The sequence below is a fragment of the Hippocampus zosterae genome, chromosome 21 (assembly GCF_025434085.1).
Source record: "Hippocampus zosterae strain Florida chromosome 21, ASM2543408v3, whole genome shotgun sequence".
Lineage (NCBI taxonomy): Eukaryota > Metazoa > Chordata > Actinopteri > Syngnathiformes > Syngnathidae > Hippocampus > Hippocampus zosterae.
The window spans coordinates 3,181,160-3,201,094 of record NC_067471.1 but is presented as its reverse complement, the minus strand read 5'-3'; the positions used below and the strand labels follow the sequence as shown (position 1 = coordinate 3,201,094).

The 19,935-nt window shown below is 40.9% G+C and overlaps 2 long non-coding RNA genes across 2 annotated transcripts; both read right to left on the bottom strand.

Annotated features, from left to right (window-relative positions):
• Positions 1 to 9,844: 9,844 nt before the first annotated feature.
• On the bottom strand, positions 9,845 to 11,596 carry LOC127593913 (uncharacterized). The gene is made up of 3 exons (XR_007960546.1): positions 11,529 to 11,596; positions 11,073 to 11,150; positions 9,845 to 10,697 (listed from the first exon to the last, which is right to left on the bottom strand). It is a non-coding gene; the product is annotated as an uncharacterized LOC127593913 (long non-coding RNA).
• A 2,540-nt stretch (positions 11,597 to 14,136) lies between these two features.
• On the bottom strand, positions 14,137 to 18,269 carry LOC127593914 (uncharacterized). Its single transcript, XR_007960547.1, has 4 exons — positions 18,059 to 18,269; positions 16,490 to 17,023; positions 14,693 to 14,764; positions 14,137 to 14,318 (listed from the first exon to the last, which is right to left on the bottom strand). It is a non-coding gene; the product is annotated as an uncharacterized LOC127593914 (long non-coding RNA).
• Positions 18,270 to 19,935: the final 1,666 nt, after the last annotated feature.

Below are 19,935 nucleotides of genomic sequence, written 5' to 3'. Positions count from 1 at the left end.
TGGTTAAAAAAATTTTTTTTCGAATAAATATGATGGTAAACCCGCACCAAATTGTTGAACACCAGCCGACCGCAGCTTCAAAGAAGACCTTTCAGGCCTTACGTATCTTCGATTAAACAATTTACACTCGGCAAAACCTTAAAAAATTTGATGAACATCATATGACTAATACTAATCGAAATCATGCAGAGCTATTTACTCCGAGACTCGCGTTATCCTTTTTGAAAAAAGAGTCACATTGAAGTGTGAGAGAGAGTCCACTCACGCGAATAAGAGCGGCGGCTGATCTCGTCACCTCAAATTACACACCGGGAACACCTCTGTTGTGTGTGTGTGCGTGTGTACGTGTATGCGTGCGGCACATTTCTGCAACCTTTGTGTGTGCTGCCGTATTTGTATGTACATACTGTGTGTGTCTGTATCCTCTGCGAGGCCCTGGGGTCACAAGCAGCTTGGTGACAGTGCAGATGGGATAACATATGACATGTGAGTGACTGAGTGAGTGTGTGCGCGCATGTGTGTGTGAATGTGTGTGTGTGTGTGTGTGTGTGTAGGTCTCGGCCCATCTGGGCTCCCCGATGATGGGCCAGGGCTCCCTCTGCTCTCCCGCTTTCTCTCGGTGTCCCCACAGGGGAGCCGACGGGATGAGGAAGAAGGAGCTTTGCTTACCTTCGTCACCCCCACCAACCCCACGATTTTTCCAGCGCGTATTCTCTAATGTGTAAATATGTCCTCACGTGGATCAGAGATGAGTTTTATTTATATTTATTTATTTTTCAGAAGAGTTAGTTTTGATTTCAGTTTGGGTTTTTTTTTGCTAAATTCGGTCAGTTTGCTCGGTTTTATATTTTCAAAAAAGGAGTTCATGTTAGTTGAGTTCTTGTTACCGTATTTTCCTCACTATAAGGCGCTTCGGAGTCAGCGCACCTTTAAGAATGGCGTATTTTTTAAACAGTTTTCATATACAAAGCGCACAGAAAGTGCCGGTTGTGTTATGCATCGACTAGATTGCGCTCCTACAGTGGAATACAATACAATATAGCTTTATTTATATAGAGCTTTCTCAACCGCTGCATCTGTAACAAAATGCTTTACACAACATTTCAAATACTACGCCGAAGAAATCTGAATACTGATCCGCATACAAGGTGCATCGGATTATAAGGCGCACAGTCGGCTTTTGAGCGAACGGAATGCTTTTATGTGCACCTGATAGTGCGAAAATACAGTGTACTTTTAGTATTAAGTTTTTTTTTTAAAGATATGGTGTAGCTGTCGAGTGCAAGATTTAATATGAAAGAAAAAAAAGGTCACTAATTATTTTGGAATAACACAAAATAAAATTCTCAATTTTTGGGGCGGTACGGGATAGAGCAATACCAAAATAAATACTTTTGAAATCAACCCCTGAAAGCGAATGTATGATATGAATTTACAAAAACTAAAACAGAGGACATTTTTGCAATGATTAGTTTTCTCAATGAAAGATGTAGTTTCAGGGACAGTGGTCACTACAGTGGACAGCTTATCATCTTATCAACTTACAGGGTGCACGAAAGGGTTAAATTGACTATTTCATGACAGTTTTCGTTAGATCGAATCCACTTGATGCAGATTGGATCTTCCTATCAAATATGCGTTGAAATGGCGCACACTTTTCGACTCACTGCAGATGAATTGAAAATGAAACCTCCACAAACTGAGAAATGTACAAGTTCAAAAACATGATCCTTTGCCTGACTCAAATCCCCGGTTGTAAGACAATATGCGCCGCACTGTCGAATAAACGGGCTCCCCGCCACGTCTTAATTAGCTTACGCTGTTGGGGTGTATTTGTGCCAATCCGTGATAGACAATGAAATATATATTTGTCAAGTATTCAGGCTGAAGCTAACATGCTTAGATGCCAGCGTGTTTGACCTATTTTCCCTCCAGCTTGGCGAGGAAAGCATAATTAATTTCCATGTATATGTTGGAGGCGAGTCGTTGCGCTCGGTTAAAAAATTGGGAAGGGGAGGAAAGAATGTTGGCTCCGTATTTGAAAAAAGTACGCTGAAAGTCGTGGCCGACATCCACTGGTAGGACAGATTTCCATCAAAATAGACCATTTGGTAAGAAAATAAAAAGAAAGCATAGGTGCATTGTGGCACGCTTTCATTTTAGACAATAAAACTCATTAAAAAAAACAATTTAAAAATTGCCCACGGTGTAAAAAAACAGTTCAGTAATGTGATTACTAGTCATCCTCATCAATATCTAATGACATTATTGATATCATATATCAGGAGTGGGCAACTTAAATGATGGAGGCAACCACTTTTTTTTTTATCAGTGGTAAAGCCACCCAAAATTCTACCAAAATTGCTGATAAACCTTCAATATACATTTTACATTAAAAATGTGGGTTTCCTCCCCGCATAATTACTTGAAAAATATCTAGATATAAAATATTTTAAAAAAGAATACATCTGCGAGTCAATAAGGCGGTGCCATGAGTATTTGGGGGTCCAATGCAGCCCAGAAAACATGTTAAAAATTCCACACCAAATATTTTTTGGGGGGTGGGGGAAGAATCCATCCATCCATCCATCCATTTTCTGATCCGCTTATCCTCACAAGGGTTATGTGGGGGTGTGTGTGGGGGGGGGGGCGGCTGGAGCCTATCCCAGCTGTCTTCGGGCACTAGGCGGGGCACACCCTGAATCGGTTGCCAGCCAATCGCAGGGCACACAGAGACGAACAACCATCCGCGCTCACACTCACACTTTGGGACAATTTAGAGTGTTCAATCAGCCTGCCATGCATGCTTTTAGATTGTGGGTGGAAACTGGAGTTCCCGGAGAAAACCCACGCAGGCAGGGAGAACATGCAAACTCCACACAGGGAGGCCGGAGCTGGAATTGAACCTCTGCACTGTGAGCTCGACGCGCTAACCACTGGATCACGGGGCCGCCCGGGGGGAGACTTATTCTTATTATGAAAATGAATGAGGGGGCCACTCAGAGTGTGACCACCAGTTGCCCACCCCTGTCATATGTCATTTTTTTCATTCCTTCATCTAATCAAAAATCATTAAAAAAGAAAAAGTCCTATCATGGAATTGGAACGGCCAAATTCTTCTCATGATTCGCAATATGAAAGCACGGTGACATTTACTAGGGTTTGACATCCATGAAAGAGATCCCTTCTCCAAACCTGAGCCCCATCTGACATTACCTGCGGGAAGTCACTCCATCCGTGTCATTAGTAGTTTGACAAGATTACGTTCATGTATGATTACATGCGGTGTGTACAGTATCCTTTCTCAAGTTTAATTGGGTCATATTTTGTGTCCAATCCAACTCTCCCCTGCCCCCCTGGCATTGGTTTTCTGTTGCCACGCCAACATTTTATTTTTATTTTTGGGAGCACTACCAACATAGGGGCCAGACTAAAAAAAAAAAAGTACAGGACACAGTGTGTCTCTGACATTGTGCATTGTGGCCCCCGTGGGATTTGTCGTTGGCGGGATCCAGGTCGCCGGTGTTTTCATGCGGCTGGCCCGGACCGAGTGGCGTTGAAGGGAAAGGCTGCGGGGATTTGGCCTCAGAAATGTGAAGGGACGGAGGATCCGTGTGTGTAGTCGGGATGAGAGTGAGACAGCAGGGAGCTGGGCAGTTGGTTTGTTCCCGTTCCATCCGCCAGAGCTTGGATGGTGAATGACGGAGAGAGGAGGGAGAAGGAGTCTGAGGATTGTTCATTTACGAATCATCTAAAAAAAAAAGGGAGGATTAGGAAGAGAAAGCCAAGAAGTTATGACAATGCAATGTTGAAGTTGCTAATGCCCTTCATGTCGCTCAGCGGAGCTCTAACCTCCGAGCAATAATTCGCCGCTAACCTTTTTGACAGAACTGAACGTTGCGAGACTGTCAAACGGACCCTGCGACTTAAGCGAAGTCGGATACAGTAATTGGATGCACGGTGTTAAGGGTTAATGACTTTCAACCCAAAGTTGCACACGTTGTGAATCTCTGGTACAGAAAAAAAAGGGTAGTGTCGGGGTTCATTTTTGTTCTCCAACATACAATTTTTTGTGATGGGGCTGTTCACAATTGACCCCAAAGGTACAAACAAGTGTCAGGCCTAGAGTATGTGAATACCCTTCGAAGGAGCTGACAGTTTAGTAGTCGTAATCCAGATCATGGATGGGCCACTGAATGCATTTCAAACGAACTGTCAACGGTTCTTGTGAAAACAACACTTGTTGATGTATTTTTGTTCTTTTCGGCTGCTCTTTGGTTCACAGCAAAAATGGTAAGACTCCCTGTATGTAGGGTATGTAAGATGCACATCCTGTGTACTGTTGACGGTAGTGTCGCAGTGACAAGCCGTTGGACCTTTGAGGGTGCAAATTTAGCTTTTTTACGACAGTGTACGATTGGATTAGAAAGTGGCAAATTTGCAACTTATCGTATTTTGGAATTAAAAAACCCCCCATAAAAGTCGCACAGGAGTTTAAGGCGCATTTTTGCGGGAAATTTATTTGATAAAATCCAACACCAAGGACAGACATGTCATCTTGGATAAAATCGAGAACAGGGTAAATAAGTGTACGATATGCTAACGATATGACGTATGACGTATCAACAACAAACTGAGAACGCGCCTGGTACGTAACATATTAAGAGCTATTCCGATAAAGATAGCATAAAGAACATGCTAACAAATTTAGCGGACCATCAGTGTCACTCCAAATCACTAAATGCGATGAAATATTCACCCTCAGTGTCACTTTTAAACAACTTCGCCAACTCCGGAGGGAGAAGATACGTCGCTTCCTCTTCTACGGTTACGTCAAACTTATTGTCAATTTATCAACACTGGCCTAGAGCGCCCTCTTGCGGTTTAATGTGAAAATAACGTGAAATGATAAAATAATATTCTATATCGTTCCTGAGTATAAGTCGCAACCCCAAACTATGAAAAAAAACTGCGACTTATAGTCCGGATAATACTACCGTATTATCCGGACTATAAGTCGCAGTTTTACTATAAGTAGCTCGCGCGCCGGAAGGAGACAGTGCGAAAGGGGCTCATGTCTCCCCTCCTATGTTCAGCTGGCTGTCATCCCTTTTTTCAAATCCTCATCTTCTTTCCCACCGAGCGAGTGTACCTTGCTCTCGCCACTTGCCTGAAGCGAGACGGCATGTGGCCCTGCTTGATATTAATGGATGACATTATTTGGAGGTGTTTGCAAGAGCGAGGGGCGTACAGGAGGACTTGATTGAATGCGTGCGAGCGTGTGTTGATGTGTGCGGATGGTAGGTGGGTGGTGGAAGGGGCGGCGGGGGGTGGGGGGGGGGGCGTATTACACGGTGTACATTTGAGCGTCATTACCATATCAAAGACGCGCTCGGCTTTTCTGTCCTAATGGTAATTACACCGGCCACAATTGGCGCTCACTGCTCCGATCACAACAAGATGGGGAGGGGGTGGGGTTGGGGGGCGAAAATGGAAGGAGGGATGCGGACGAGGGGTATTTGAAGGGAGGTGTGTGTGCGCTGGGTACTACTGGCTGGGGCTTTCAGGTTATGTTAATATTGCTCATCTATTTAATTAGACGCTGGCTTTGTTTACATCTTTTGGCCCCCTTCTAGGATAGACAGACAGCGAGAGAGAGAGAGGGGCAGAAAGAGAAAGCGCGATTGAACGAGTATCAGAACAGAGCACCGGAGAGACTGGCGGAGGGAGGATTGCAAGGCGCTTTCCGCCGGCGGGTGCCGTGGATGGCTGAAGTGAGGTGCGACTGTACCTTTTAAAGCCTTAATGAGGTCCGCTGTGGATGGGACTTTGATGAGCATCCATAGCTCCGCCCTTCTCGTACGGTCCTGGCCTTGGCGAAGGACCGCAGCCAGATTGAAACCTGGTTTTGTATTTTGACACAAAAGTGCCAGTAGATGGTCTAAAACAGGGGTGTCAAACTCATTTCGCATTGCGGGCCACGTACGGCCTCGGTAGATGTCAAGTGGGCCGGACCATTAAAATTATTCCATACTCTGCTATAAATAACCAAAATGTAATGTCTTTCCTTTGTTTTGGTATAGTGAAGCACAAGAACATTCGGAAATGTTGAAATTGAATGAACATATCTTTTACAAAGCATTTCATGAAACACCTTCGATTTCCTTCGACAAATGTGCAATTTACTTTTGTCATTCACATATTGGCATTGCAACTGATCCCACTGACTGTACAAAGGCACAAAACTTTAATAAGTAATTGGTATTGAAAAATATAGTCATGCACTTTAAGATTAAACGAAATTTATAAAGAAAGGAATTTTTAATCCATTTACATATGTGCATATAAAATCTCAATTTCATTCCTGCCTACACTTTACAAACTAAAGAGAAACAGTGTGCCCCCTAGCGGATAATCAATTAATTGCATCTTATTAAAAATATTAATTCCGTGTCTTTTATACATTTTTTCCCCACATTTAAATTATCCTGCAGGCCTGATCAAACCTCCTCGGAGGGCCAGTTTCGGCCCGCGAGCCGTATGTTCGACAGAGCTGGTCTAAAATATCGTTTAGAGTGTGCCACTCTCGTGGACAGTTTATCATGTTTTTAGGTTACGGGGTGCATGAAAGGGTTAAACCACGAAATTTGTTTTTTTTTGGATCACGCTCCTGTTTGATTGGTTTGGCATCCGATTAACCGATAAGCTCAGGTAATTGGTATTTTGCAAGCCTTTGCATGCGTTTGCATCACCTTGTGTGATGGCTGTCGTCATGGCAAACGCGGTCAACACTGAAAATATGAGGTCGGCTTTTGCTCGGGGTGCGCATTGCTGTCACGCAACAATTATGGGGCCCGTGCGTGTGTGTTTACTTCCATCCGAGGTACGTGTCGGTGTCTTCTTCAAGGACAAGCAAAGAACTTCCAAAAAAAAAAGCTTTAAAGTACACTTTTCTTATAATTGAAGACTGGATAAAGTGAGGATGTCAGACTGAAAGCAAGAATGTGATTTCGTGTCAGGTTGAGGTTCATAAAAGATGAAAAAAAAAATGACAAGAAAAGATATCGTGGGAGGTAGAGGACCGCGCAGGTCTGAGTTCGCCGACAGATTCAGTGCAAAGTAACTGAGGAGCGAGAGGGTAGCAGAGGAGCGGGCGGATTCATTTCAAGAAGGCAAAGGAGTGTGAAGAAACAGGGTGAAAAGAGGGAACAGCCCACATGCTATCACACTGTTTTTAATAACGGTGTAGCGGCGACCCGAGGCCTCCACGTTCCACGCAACGGCTGTGCGATGTCTGCTCGTCGTCTGTGCCGCGCACAAAAAAGGGCGCCCGTCCAAAAAGTCAAGGCGCTCTGCGCTGTCTGTCGGCTACAGGCTGCGGGGGACGCACCGGCGGAGACCTCGGGTCTGATGAAATGACACCAACGGCCCCCTTGAAACGTTCCCCCATTGGAACCCCTCAATCGTGTTTTCCCTCACTTATTCCTCCAGAGGCCATTCCGACTATTTTTACGACAAAGTCGATCCATAAACTTTGCCACGGAGGGTAGTTCCGTCTATTTGACACAATATACTGAACCCCCCCCCCCCCCCGCCCCCCCCCACTGAGTGTAATCCTACACTCTGGAAATGGAAAGAATGTCACACATACAGAACGATTTTCCATTTCAACCCGTCTAAGAAGGGAAGACGAGTCATCAGGCGGCACCCTTTCCCTTTCTTACATGAAAGGGAAAACAACAAAAAGGACGAGGGGGAATAAAAGCAAGTCCCAAACTACACTTCTATAAATGAGGGGGGGGCGGGGGGCACAGTGTGGGATTTGGAAAAAACCTCAGCCGAGTATTTAAAGACTAATATGATGACAATCATATTAGTCGTTACACTGTAATATAGAACATACTTGCTGTGATAGTGGCCGAGTCCAGTATAACTTAAATAAAAATTATATATATATTTTTTTATGTGTAAAAAATCTCCAGCAGCAATTGCAGTGGATGTCAAAAGTCAAAATCAAATCTCAGTTTTTGTTTTTTTTTAGTCTGATGGCATGATAACATGAAACATGAATGGCAAAAATGAAAATAAGTAAAGAAAGAAAGAAAATAAATACATAAATACCGTGAGCTTCAAACATGTTGAGCAAAATGATAACTCAATCAATCAATATGTGAATACGTTTTAAACAGTCTGTGCAAAAATAGTGTAGTAGTGTTAAAAGTACATTTATAATCATGATCAAAAACAAAATACATGAAATAAGCTTTTTGTGAAAGGCTGTTCAAAGAAATACAGCCTTTCTTTGAATAAAATATTCACTAAATAAATATACACGCTTTGAATAATCAGGAAAACCAAATAAAAAATATTTTCAATGTGAGCAAAAAATGGAATAAGATAAAAATGAAAGTAGAACCAAAGCAAAAGTAGAAAAAAATAAAAACAAAATTCATATCGAACTACATTTAATAAAAATGACTCCATCTGAGTCGTGAACGTTGCAGTTTATGTTAGCGAGAGAAAAAGTTTTGAAAAGATTGATCTTGAGCTCATTTTTTTTATCTCATCCCCCAAAAAACCCTAAAAAAAACCCCAGCATAAAACAGGGGTGTGTAGACTTTTCTCCTATCTTTTTTTTCCTCTGTACATTTGCGATTGAGAGTCCGGGTAATGGAGTGTGGACTTTGCTTGTAAATACGATGTTAGAGCTGTCAATTTCGTCTTTTATTTAATTTTAGCTTTGCCAATTTGTTGGGGTATTTTGAACACGTCTATTCCGCGGCTGAAGAAGGTCCAGCAGGAGGCGTCGTCAGCACAAACTGCTCGGCAATGGCCTCCCTCCCCCCTTTCTGTCTCTCTCACACACACACACACACACACACACACACACACACTTCTTCTTCCTCTCCTCACAGTATATCAAGTGCATCATCCTCTCGCACCTCACTTTGCCCTCGAGAACAGCGGCCCGCTCTCACACGCACACACACACACACATACGTGTTTTGGTGCATTTTCAGGACGTCCGTTTGTTCACCCGACATATGGGTACATGCCTTTCCCGTGGTCCTACAGGCTCCAAAAAAATATGGTAACCATGAAAAAAAATCAGGAAGACAGCCATCTACTTAGATTTTGGCTAGGACGTAATTTTTTTTTGATTTATGACAAAACTACTACATATGAGGACATTGACAGGTTTTTGTGTATTATGGAGACAGTCACCTCAAACACACTACCATTTCATGTTTTTGTGAATTTTGAGCCCCCTAGATACACATCATTTTCAAGTATATATGACTTATGAAGACCAGCTAAGAGTAAAGTGTGTATTTTTAAATTGACTCATGTTACATACCAACAGTATATGTTAGGCACATGTGTCCAATTGTCATGCTCGGGCATGGGGAGAACTCTACAAAGGAAGGAAGCCCAGATTCAAACATTCAAATATCAATTGCTGAACTGTGAGGCGAATGTGCCAAACAGTCGTTACACCCGTCATCCCTCAAATATTCACATTAACAATACAAGATAGTAAAATAAGCTGTGAAGAAGAAGAGACGGTTAAATATGCGGTCAGTCCACTTTCTTATTTTTTAATTGCTGACAAATATGAAATTATGAACACAGAAAACATGCCACCTCCTCTCCATGACACAAAGCACTGCAATAGATGAGGGTTGTTTGAACTGAAGAAGATTATGTCAAAATGTGAATACTGCGATGAAGAATTTTTAATGAATCTGGCCATATATTGTGCCATGTGTGTAGCAACTTCTTTAGCTACCGTTAGACAAAAGCAACTTTTATAAAAGTATTGAAATTCTTTAAATAGGATGAATTCAAATGTTTCAGGGTTTTTCCGAAATATCACCTCAAACCTAATAAGCCTATCTTTTGTGAGAAGTTTGTATATCGTACGTACGTTTATATACAGCAGGGGTGTCCAAGGTCGGTCCTCAAGGGCCGCTGTCTTTTTGTTTTCCAGCTCTCCCAGGATGTTCTAATGCTGCATCAGAGCTGACTGATGAACTGATCATCTGAAACAGGTGTGATGCAGCCGGGAGAGCTGGAAAACAGGCACGACAGTGGCCCTCCAGGCCCAGATCGGGACATGCCTGATATACAGTATAATTTACATGTTCATACATCTTCAAGGATTTTCCAAATTGCTCTTGAAGATCATGAAACAACAAACGTGAAACACAGTATTAAACAACAAATATGAAATCCATAATTGACCATCCCACCCTAAATGCACCATTGCTATTGCTTTAGTTAACTTGAACTGAAATGTACCCAGACGTGCTCGCATTTCAATGGACTAGCCATTCATTTCCCTTTTTAATGCAGTTATATCCTGTTGTGGATGTAGTTTTTGATGGACACCCAGCCTCTGTCTTTCAGAGCTGCTGGCTCTGCGTGGAGACAGGACTCACAGCTCGTTGTACCTGAAACTTTATGGCTTGTTATGAAATCAAACATATGTCGCTCAACAGCCTTCACTTCATCATCTGTCCACGTGTGTCTCTTATTCCCACCTGTAAAAGAAGGCATTATTTATTAAAAATGGAAAAATAAAATAATCAAGATATTCCAGGAAATAATGAGAATTTTGAAAATTTGAGAATTTTGAGAATTTATCTCTCATTCCATTCATGGTCTCCAGAGGGTTCAGTCAGGTCACTTGGTGTCTGGAACATAACATTACGGTGTCAAAATATTCAGCATTCTTCATTCTGACCAGTTAAGAAATGAATAAACATTAATTATCATTGAACATTGCTCACGGGAGAGTTTGGGATGAATATACCACACTACAGAAAGTTAACACTGTTCAGTTTTGTGGAACAGCAATATGGGGACATTCGAACACAGGCTCTCCAGAGTTAGGTTAAGACAAAAGTCATGTCACCTGAAACACACTCAGGTTTTTCAGGTCTGAAGAAATATGAGGACATGACGACTGAAATCATGGAGAGTCCATGTTTCTGATTTATAACTTCTCCTGTGTTTGTCAAAGAAAGCTGAAAACTCAAACCTAGTATATCTTGATAAGAAGTAGTAACCTGTTGTAAAGATGAAGTGGATCTCTCACTCCATTCTTGGTTTCCAGAGGGTTCAGTCAGGTACCTGTCACTTGATGTCTGCAACATAACAACATTACGGTGTCAAAAGTTTCAGCATTCTTCATTCTGACCAGTTAAGAAATGAATAAACATTATTTCTCATTGAACATTGCTCACAGGAGAGTTTGGGAATAATGTACCACACTATAGTAAGTTAACACTGTTCAGCTCTGAGTAACAGCAATATGGGGACAATCGAACACAGGCTCTCCAGAGTTAGGTTAAGACAAAAGTCATGACACCTGAAACACACTCAGGTTTTTCAGGTCTGAAGAAATATGAGGACATGACGACTGAAATCATGGAGAGTCCATGTTTCTGATTTATAACTTCTCCTGTGTTTGTCAAAGAAAGCTGAAAACTCAAACCTAGTATATCATGATAAGAAGTAGTAACCTGTTCTAAGGATGAAGTGGATCTCTCACTCCATTCTTAGTTTCCAGAGGGTTCAGTCAGGTACCTGTCACTTGATGTCTGCAACATAACAACATTACGGTGTCAAAAGTTTCAGCATTCTTCATTCTGACCAGTTAAGAAATGAATAAACATTATTTCTCATTGAACATTGCTCACAGGAGAGTTTGGGAATAATGTACCACACTATAGTAAGTTAACACTGTTCAGCTCTGAGTAACAGCAATATGGGGACATTCGAACACAGGCTCTCCAGAGTTAGGTTAAGACAAAAGTCATGACACCTGAAACACACTCAGGTTTTTCAGGTCTAAAGAAATATGAGGACATGACGACTGAAATCATGGAGAGTCCATGTTTCTGATTTATAACTTCTCCTGTGTTTTTCAAAGAAAGCTGAAAACTCAAACCTAGTATATCATGACAAGAAGTAGTAACCTGTTGTAAGAATGAAGTGGATCTCTCACTCCATTCATGGTCTCCAGAGGGTTCAGTCAGGTCACTTGGTGTCTGCAACATAACATTACGGTGTCAACATATTCAGCATTCTTCATTCTGACCAGTTAAGAAATGAATAAACATTAATTATCATTGAACATTGCTCACGGGAGAGTTTGGGATGAATATACCACACTATAGAAAGTTAACACTGTTCAGTTCTGTGGAACAGCAATATGGGGACATTCGAACACAGGCTCTCCAGAGTTAGGTTAAGGCAAAAGTCATGTCACCTGAAACACACTCGGGTTTTTCAAGTCTAAAGAAATATGAGGACATGACGACTGAAATCATGGAGAGTCCATGTTTCTGATTTATAACTTCTCCTGTGTTTGTCAAAGAACATTGAAAATTCAAACCTAGTATATCATGATAAGAAGTAGTAACCTGTTGTAAGGATGAAGTGGATCTCTCACTCCATTCTTGGTTTCCAGAGGGTTCAGTCAGGTACCTGTCACTTGATGTCTGCAACATAACAACATTACGGTGTCAAAAGTTTCAGCATTCTTCATTCTGACCAGTTAAGAAATGAATAAACATTATTTCTCATTGAACATTGCTCACAGGAGAGTTCGGGAATAATGTACCACACTATAGTAAGTTAACACTGTTCAGTTCTGTGGAACAGCAATATGGGGACATTCGAACACAGGCTCTCCAGAGTTAGGTTAAGGCAAAAGTCATGTCACCTGAAACACACTCGGGTTTTTCAGGTCTAAAGAAATATGAGGACATGACGACTGAAATCATGGAGAGTCCATGTTTCTGACTTATAACTTCTCCTGTGTTTGTCAAAGAAAGCTGAAAACTCAAACCTAGTATATAATGATAAGAAGTAGTAACCTGTTGTAAGAATGAAGTGGATCTCTCACTCCATTCATGGTCTCCAGACGGTTCAGTCAGGTCAGTTGGTGTCTGCAACATAACATTACGGTGTCAACATATTCAGCATTCTTCATTCTGACCAGTTAAGAAATGAATAAACATTAATTATCATTGAACATTGCTCACGGGAGAGTTTGGGATGAATATACCACACTATAGAAAGTTAACACTGTTCAGTTCTGTGGAACAGCAATATGGGGACATTCGAACACAGGCTCTCCAGAGTTAGGTTAAGGCAAAAGTCATGTCACCTGAAACACACTCGGGTTTTTCAGGTCTAAAGAAATATGAGGACATGACGACTGAAATCATGGAGAGTCCATGTTTCTGATTTATAACTTCTCCTGTGTTTGTCAAAGAACATTGAAAATTCAAACCTAGTATATCATGATAAGAAGTAGTAACCTGTTGTAAGGATGAAGTGGATCTCTCACTCCATTCTTGGTTTCCAGAAGGTTCAGTCAGGTACCTGTCACTTGATGTCTGCAACATAACAACATTACGGTGTCAAAAGTTTCAGCATTCTTCATTCTGACCAGTTAAGAAATGAATAAACATTATTTCTCATTGAACATTGCTCACAGGAGAGTTCGGGAATAATGTACCACACTATAGTAAGTTAACACTGTTCAGCTCTGAGTAACAGCAATATGGGGACATTCGAACACAGGCTCTCCAGAGTTAGGTTAAGGCAAAAGTCATGTCACCTGAAACACACTCGGGTTTTTCAGGTCTAAAGAAATATGAGGACATGACGACTGAAATCATGGAGAGTCCATGTTTCTGACTTATAACTTCTCCTGTGTTTGTCAAAGAAAGCTGAAAACTCAAACCTAGTATATCATGATAAGAAGTAGTAACCTGTTGTAAGAATGAAGTGGATCTCTCACTCCATTCTTGGTTTCCAGAGGGTTCAGTCAGGTACCTGTCACTTGATGTCTGCAACATAACAACATTACGGTGTCAAAAGTTTCAGCATTCTTCATTCTGACCAGTTAAGAAATGAATAAACATTATTTCTCATTGAACATTGCTCACAGGAGAGTTCGGGAATAATGTACCACACTATAGTAAGTTAACACTGTTCAGCTCTGAGTAACAGCAATATGGGGACATTCGAACACAGGCTCTCCAGAGTTAGGTTAAGGCAAAAGTCATGTCACCTGAAACACACTCGGGTTTTTCAGGTCTAAAGAAATATGAGGACATGACGACTGAAATCATGGAGAGTCCATGTTTCTGACTTATAACTTCTCCTGTGTTTGTCAAAGAAAGCTGAAAACTCAAACCTAGTATATCATGATAAGAAGTAGTAACCTGTTGTAAGAATGAAGTGGATCTCTCACTCCATTCATGGTCTCCAGACGGTTCAGTCAGGTCAGTTGGTGTCTGCAACATAACATTACGGTGTCAACATATTCAGCATTCTTCATTCGACCAGTTAAGAAATGAATAAACATTAATTATCATTGAACATTGCTCACGGGAGAGTTTGGGATGAATATACCACACTATAGAAAGTTAACACTGTTCAGTTCTGTGGAACAGCAATATGGGGACATTCGAACACAGGCTCTCCAGAGTTAGGTTAAGGCAAAAGTCATGTCACCTGAAACACACTCGGGTTTTTCAGGTCTAAAGAAATATGAGGACATGACGACTGAAATCATGGAGAGTCCATGTTTCTGATTTATAACTTCTCCTGTGTTTGTCAAAGAAAGCTGAATACTCAAACCTAGTATATCATGATAAGAAGTAATAACCTGTTGTAAGAATGAAGTGGATCTCTCACTCCATTCATGGTCTCCAGAGGGTTCAGTCAGGTCAGTTGGTGTCTGCAACATAACATTACGGTGTCAACATATTCAGCATTCTTCATTCTAACCAGTTAAGAAATGAATAAACATTATTTCTCATTGAACATTGCTCACAGGAGAGTTTGGGAATAATGTACCACACTATAGAAAGTTAACACTGTTCAGCTCTGTGGAAGAGCAATATGGGGACATTCAGCCACAGCATCTCCAGAGTTAGGTTAAGACAAAAGTCATGACACCTGAAACACACTCAGGTTTTTCAGGTCTAAAGAAATATGAGAACATGACGACTGAAATCATGGAGAGTCTATGTTTCTGATTTATATCTTCTCCTGTGTTTGTCAAAGAAAGCTGAAAACTGAAACCTAATACATAATGATAAGACGTAGTAACCTGTTTAAGGAAGAAGTGGATCTTCCACTCCTTTCTTGATCTTCAGAAGGTTTCATCAGGATCGGAACACTTAATGTCTGCAACATAGCAACAGTGCAGTGTCAGAAATATTCAAATTTATTCATCCTGATTAGTTAATAAATGAATAAACATTGTTTTTCATTGAACATCGCTCACAGGAGGGTTTGGGATTAATATAAGACACTATAGAAAGTTAACACTGTTCAGCTCTGAGTAACAGCAATATGGGGACATTCGAACACAGGCTCTCCAGAGTTAGGTTAAGGCAAAAGTCATGTCACCTGAAACACACTCGGGTTTTTCAGGTCTAAAGAAATATGAGGACATGACGACTGAAATCATGGAGAGTCCATGTTTCTGACTTATAACTTCTCCTGTGTTTGTCAAAGAAAGCTGAAAACTCAAACCTAGTATATCATGATAAGAAGTAGTAACCTGTTGTAAGAATGAAGTGGATCTCTCACTCCATTCATGGTCTCCAGACGGTTCAGTCAGGTCAGTTGGTGTCTGCAACATAACATTACGGTGTCAACATATTCAGCATTCTTCATTCTGACCAGTTAAGAAATGAATAAACATTAATTATCATTGAACATTGCTCACGGGAGAGTTTGGGATGAATATACCACACTATAGAAAGTTAACACTGTTCAGTTCTGTGGAACAGCAATATGGGGACATTCGAACACAGGCTCTCCAGAGTTAGGTTAAGGCAAAAGTCATGTCACCTGAAACACACTCGGGTTTTTCAGGTCTAAAGAAATATGAGGACATGACGACTGAAATCATGGAGAGTCCATGTTTCTGATTTATAACTTCTCCTGTGTTTGTCAAAGAAAGCTGAATACTCAAACCTAGTATATCATGATAAGAAGTAATAACCTGTTGTAAGAATGAAGTGGATCTCTCACTCCATTCATGGTCTCCAGAGGGTTCAGTCAGGTCAGTTGGTGTCTGCAACATAACATTACGGTGTCAACATATTCAGCATTCTTCATTCTAACCAGTTAAGAAATGAATAAACATTATTTCTCATTGAACATTGCTCACAGGAGAGTTTGGGAATAATGTACCACACTATAGAAAGTTAACACTGTTCAGCTCTGTGGAAGAGCAATATGGGGACATTCAGCCACAGCATCTCCAGAGTTAGGTTAAGACAAAAGTCATGACACCTGAAACACACTCAGGTTTTTCAGGTCTAAAGAAATATGAGGACATGACGACTGAAATCATGGAGAGTCTATGTTTCTGATTTATAACTTCTCCTGTGTTTGTCAAAGAAAGCTGAAAACTGAAACCTAATACATAATGATAAGACGTAGTAACCTGTTTAAGGAAGAAGTGGATCTTCCACTCCTTTCTTGATCTTCAGAAGGTTTCATCAGGATCGGAACACTTAATGTCTGCAACATAGCAACAGTGCAGTGTCAGAAATATTCAAATTTATTCATCCTGATTAGTTAATAAATGAATAAACATTGTTTTTCATTGAACATCGCTCACAGGAGGGTTTGGGATTAATATAAGACACTATAGAAAGTTAACACTGTTCAGCTCTGTGTAACAGCAATATGGGGACATTCGAAAACAGGCTCTCCAGAATTAGGTCCAGACAAAAATCATGTCACCTGAAACACACTCCGGTTTTTCAGGTCTAAAGAAATATGAGGACATGACGACTGAAATCATGGAGAGTCCATGTTTCTGATTTATAACTTCTCCTGTGTTTGTCAAAGAAAGCTGAAAACTCAAACCTAGTATATCATGATAAGAAGTAGTAACCTGTTGTAAGGATGAAGTGGCTCTCTCACTCCCTTCTTGGTCTCCAGAAGGTTCAGTCAAGATCCCGTCACTTGGTGTCTGCAACATAACACCATTACGGTGTCAAAATATTCAGCGTTCTTCATTCTGACCAGTTAAGAAATGAATAAACATTATTTCTCATTGAACATCTCTCACAGGAGGGTTTGGGATTAATATACCACACTATAGAAAGTTAACACTGTTCGGCTCTGTGGAACATCAATATGGGGACATTCGAACACAGGCTCTCCAGTGTTAGGTCCAGACAAAAGTCATTTCACCTGATCACACTCTGGTTTTTCAGCAACATTACAGTATCAGAAATATTCTAAAAAGTATTCTACAGTAACTGAAGAAGTATGAGGGCATGACTGAAATCATGAAAATCAACATTATAGCAACCATAGAGTGTCAGAAATATGCCGTAGTTACATGACTTTTGAATAAATTAAACTTCATACACAGCACAAGCTGGCTCTTTATGGTAGTTACCACTGTACAGCTCTTATAGCTAACAATTTCAGGACAACAGGCATGACTGAGTTCAAATAATAAAGACAACACCCGAAACATACTCTTTCAGACTAAAACAATGTAATGACTGAAAAATAATTCCGGTGACCATTCGTTGTTTTCAACTAAGTAGAGACTTTTGATGGGCAGTACAAATTGCTGATAAAAATGTGGATTTGTCAAACAGCTACCACAGCCTTCTTCAATCAGGTGAAATAAGCATTATGAAGGAAGTTTAAAGGCATCTAATTTTCCTCGACTATTACGGATAGTATGCGTTTTTATAAATTGTGATATTTGGTGAAGCACAATATTTTAACAGAAGCCGAATAATTTCTATTTCTATTTTTTCATTCCAAGATATTCCTAGTTCTACATGGCAATACAATATTCTCAATAATTATTTTTGCTCCAATATGATCAATGGCATAAAAAAACATGCTGTTGTTTATTGTGACATTTTTGGGGTAAATACAATGTACGAATAAAATCTGTCACTGTGACAGGCTTTGGTTGCAGCTCTTGTCATGTGCTTGCGGTAGCCATAAGAATTAGATAGCAGGTAGATTGATAGCATACCTTTATAATCATTGATCCACTGGGCTTTCAAACAAGGCTTGTTGACTCCAGATAAAAGGAGCAGCCTCAGATTCAGGGCTCAGTCTGGTTCTTCTTTGTGACATTATCACCACCAGTAAACATCTACAATGGAAAGTGAGAAGAAGTCAGCCAGACAAGTAAGCACAATATTATGGCAGCACTTATTTTGGCTCAAAAAGTACTGAGCCAAAGGAATATTATTTTCTTCCTCAAAAATACAAAAATTCATTTCATCAAACATTTGCTGGTCAGACTAATAGATTCGGGCAAACCATTTGTCAGGCAGATAACAATGTAAAATTAAAATAGAGTAACACAATATTGTCTTGACCAAATGTACCAACAAAGCTGAATTCTGCTATAATTTCATTGCAAACGTTTGTTTGTTTTTTCATTGAAACGGTGTACAATTGAATCAGCACAAGAATAAACAGTGTAAATACACCGGGCTTAGCGTAAATGCTGGAAGTGCCTGGCCCACTTTCATTAGGCTACCTGTACTAACTAATTTAAATTAACTGCAATCGAATAAAACAAATACTCCACTGAAATAAACATATGGCACCAAAACCAAGTTCCACAGACTGTGCTGTTAAAGATTTAGAAAAGTTTTCCAGAACCTTGCCTGCAGGACATGTCCACATTACTTTTACTGGAAGCTTATTAGCATGCTAACGATCGAGCTAGCTAGCTAGCTGTCGTATTGAATGATATTACCTTTGGTGGGCACTATTAAACACGGTTATATTGAACAACTTCTATGTTACGGTAAGATAAACGAAAAGGAATTGCTTACCCGATGGTCATCCACGCGTGGTCGTGTTTGAGAGTAGGATTGTCTGGCTGCTTCACATGTTGGATTTTGTGTGACTGCTAATTGATGTGACTTATCAGGACGAGGGCGGGGAAAATGTGTGAGTCAGTCCGAAAAAGATGACATTTGAGGTCCTGCACAATGACGTCACTGAAAGTGTGTTAAAAGTGTGTTAAGTACCGAAGTTGGCCACTAGTTTTCCAAATGAAAAGTGAGTCGAAATTTAAACACACTTAAACACACAATTTCTGAAAATTGTCCTCTTTCAGGACATCACTTATTTTTGGTGTGGGAGTATCCTCGTGAGCTCTAGAGCAGTGTAGACTGCGTGGAAATATGAGGACGCGAAAAATGTCCTCATTTTTCCACAGGTCCTCATTGTGAAGGTGTGTTATCATAAAATTGTCCCGATATGTCATGAACACAAACGCACACACACACACACACACACACACACACACACACACACACACACACACGAGCATGACAGCACCCTCATAAGTGAGATAAGGAACTGGCGACACCAAAGGGTCCGGCTTCTGTCACCCTGCTACCTCGCCCCGGAGCACATGTCCTCGACGAGAGGAGTGGGAACAGGAGTGGGAGTGGAGGAAAAAGAAGAAGGAGAAGAAAAAAAAGGGTGACTTTTTGGAAGGGGTGGAACAAACAAGGAAATGTGAGAAAGATGCAGATGAAGGCAGGCACAGATGGAGCCCGCGAGAGAAAAAGAGCCGAGTCGTCGGGGAGGACAAAAAAAAAAAGCAAAAAAAAGCCTGTTGTTTTTTTCGCTACATGTTGTCGGCTGGCTCGCCACCAGCTCGTGCCAGGCAAATGCGACTGGGAGCGGTTGGTAATTATCGCAATGAACCTACCTGCGCGCACATGTGCTTTTTTTTCGCTTCGCAATCCTCCCATAAATTTAACGTGGTTAGATGAGTTTGTAAAAAGTTTGAATCGTGGCATCCAACCCAAATCAACTCATGCCAAAGCCTTTCTTAAATGTTGCGCTCTTCTGCGACTTGACTCGCATGTCTTCTCAGGC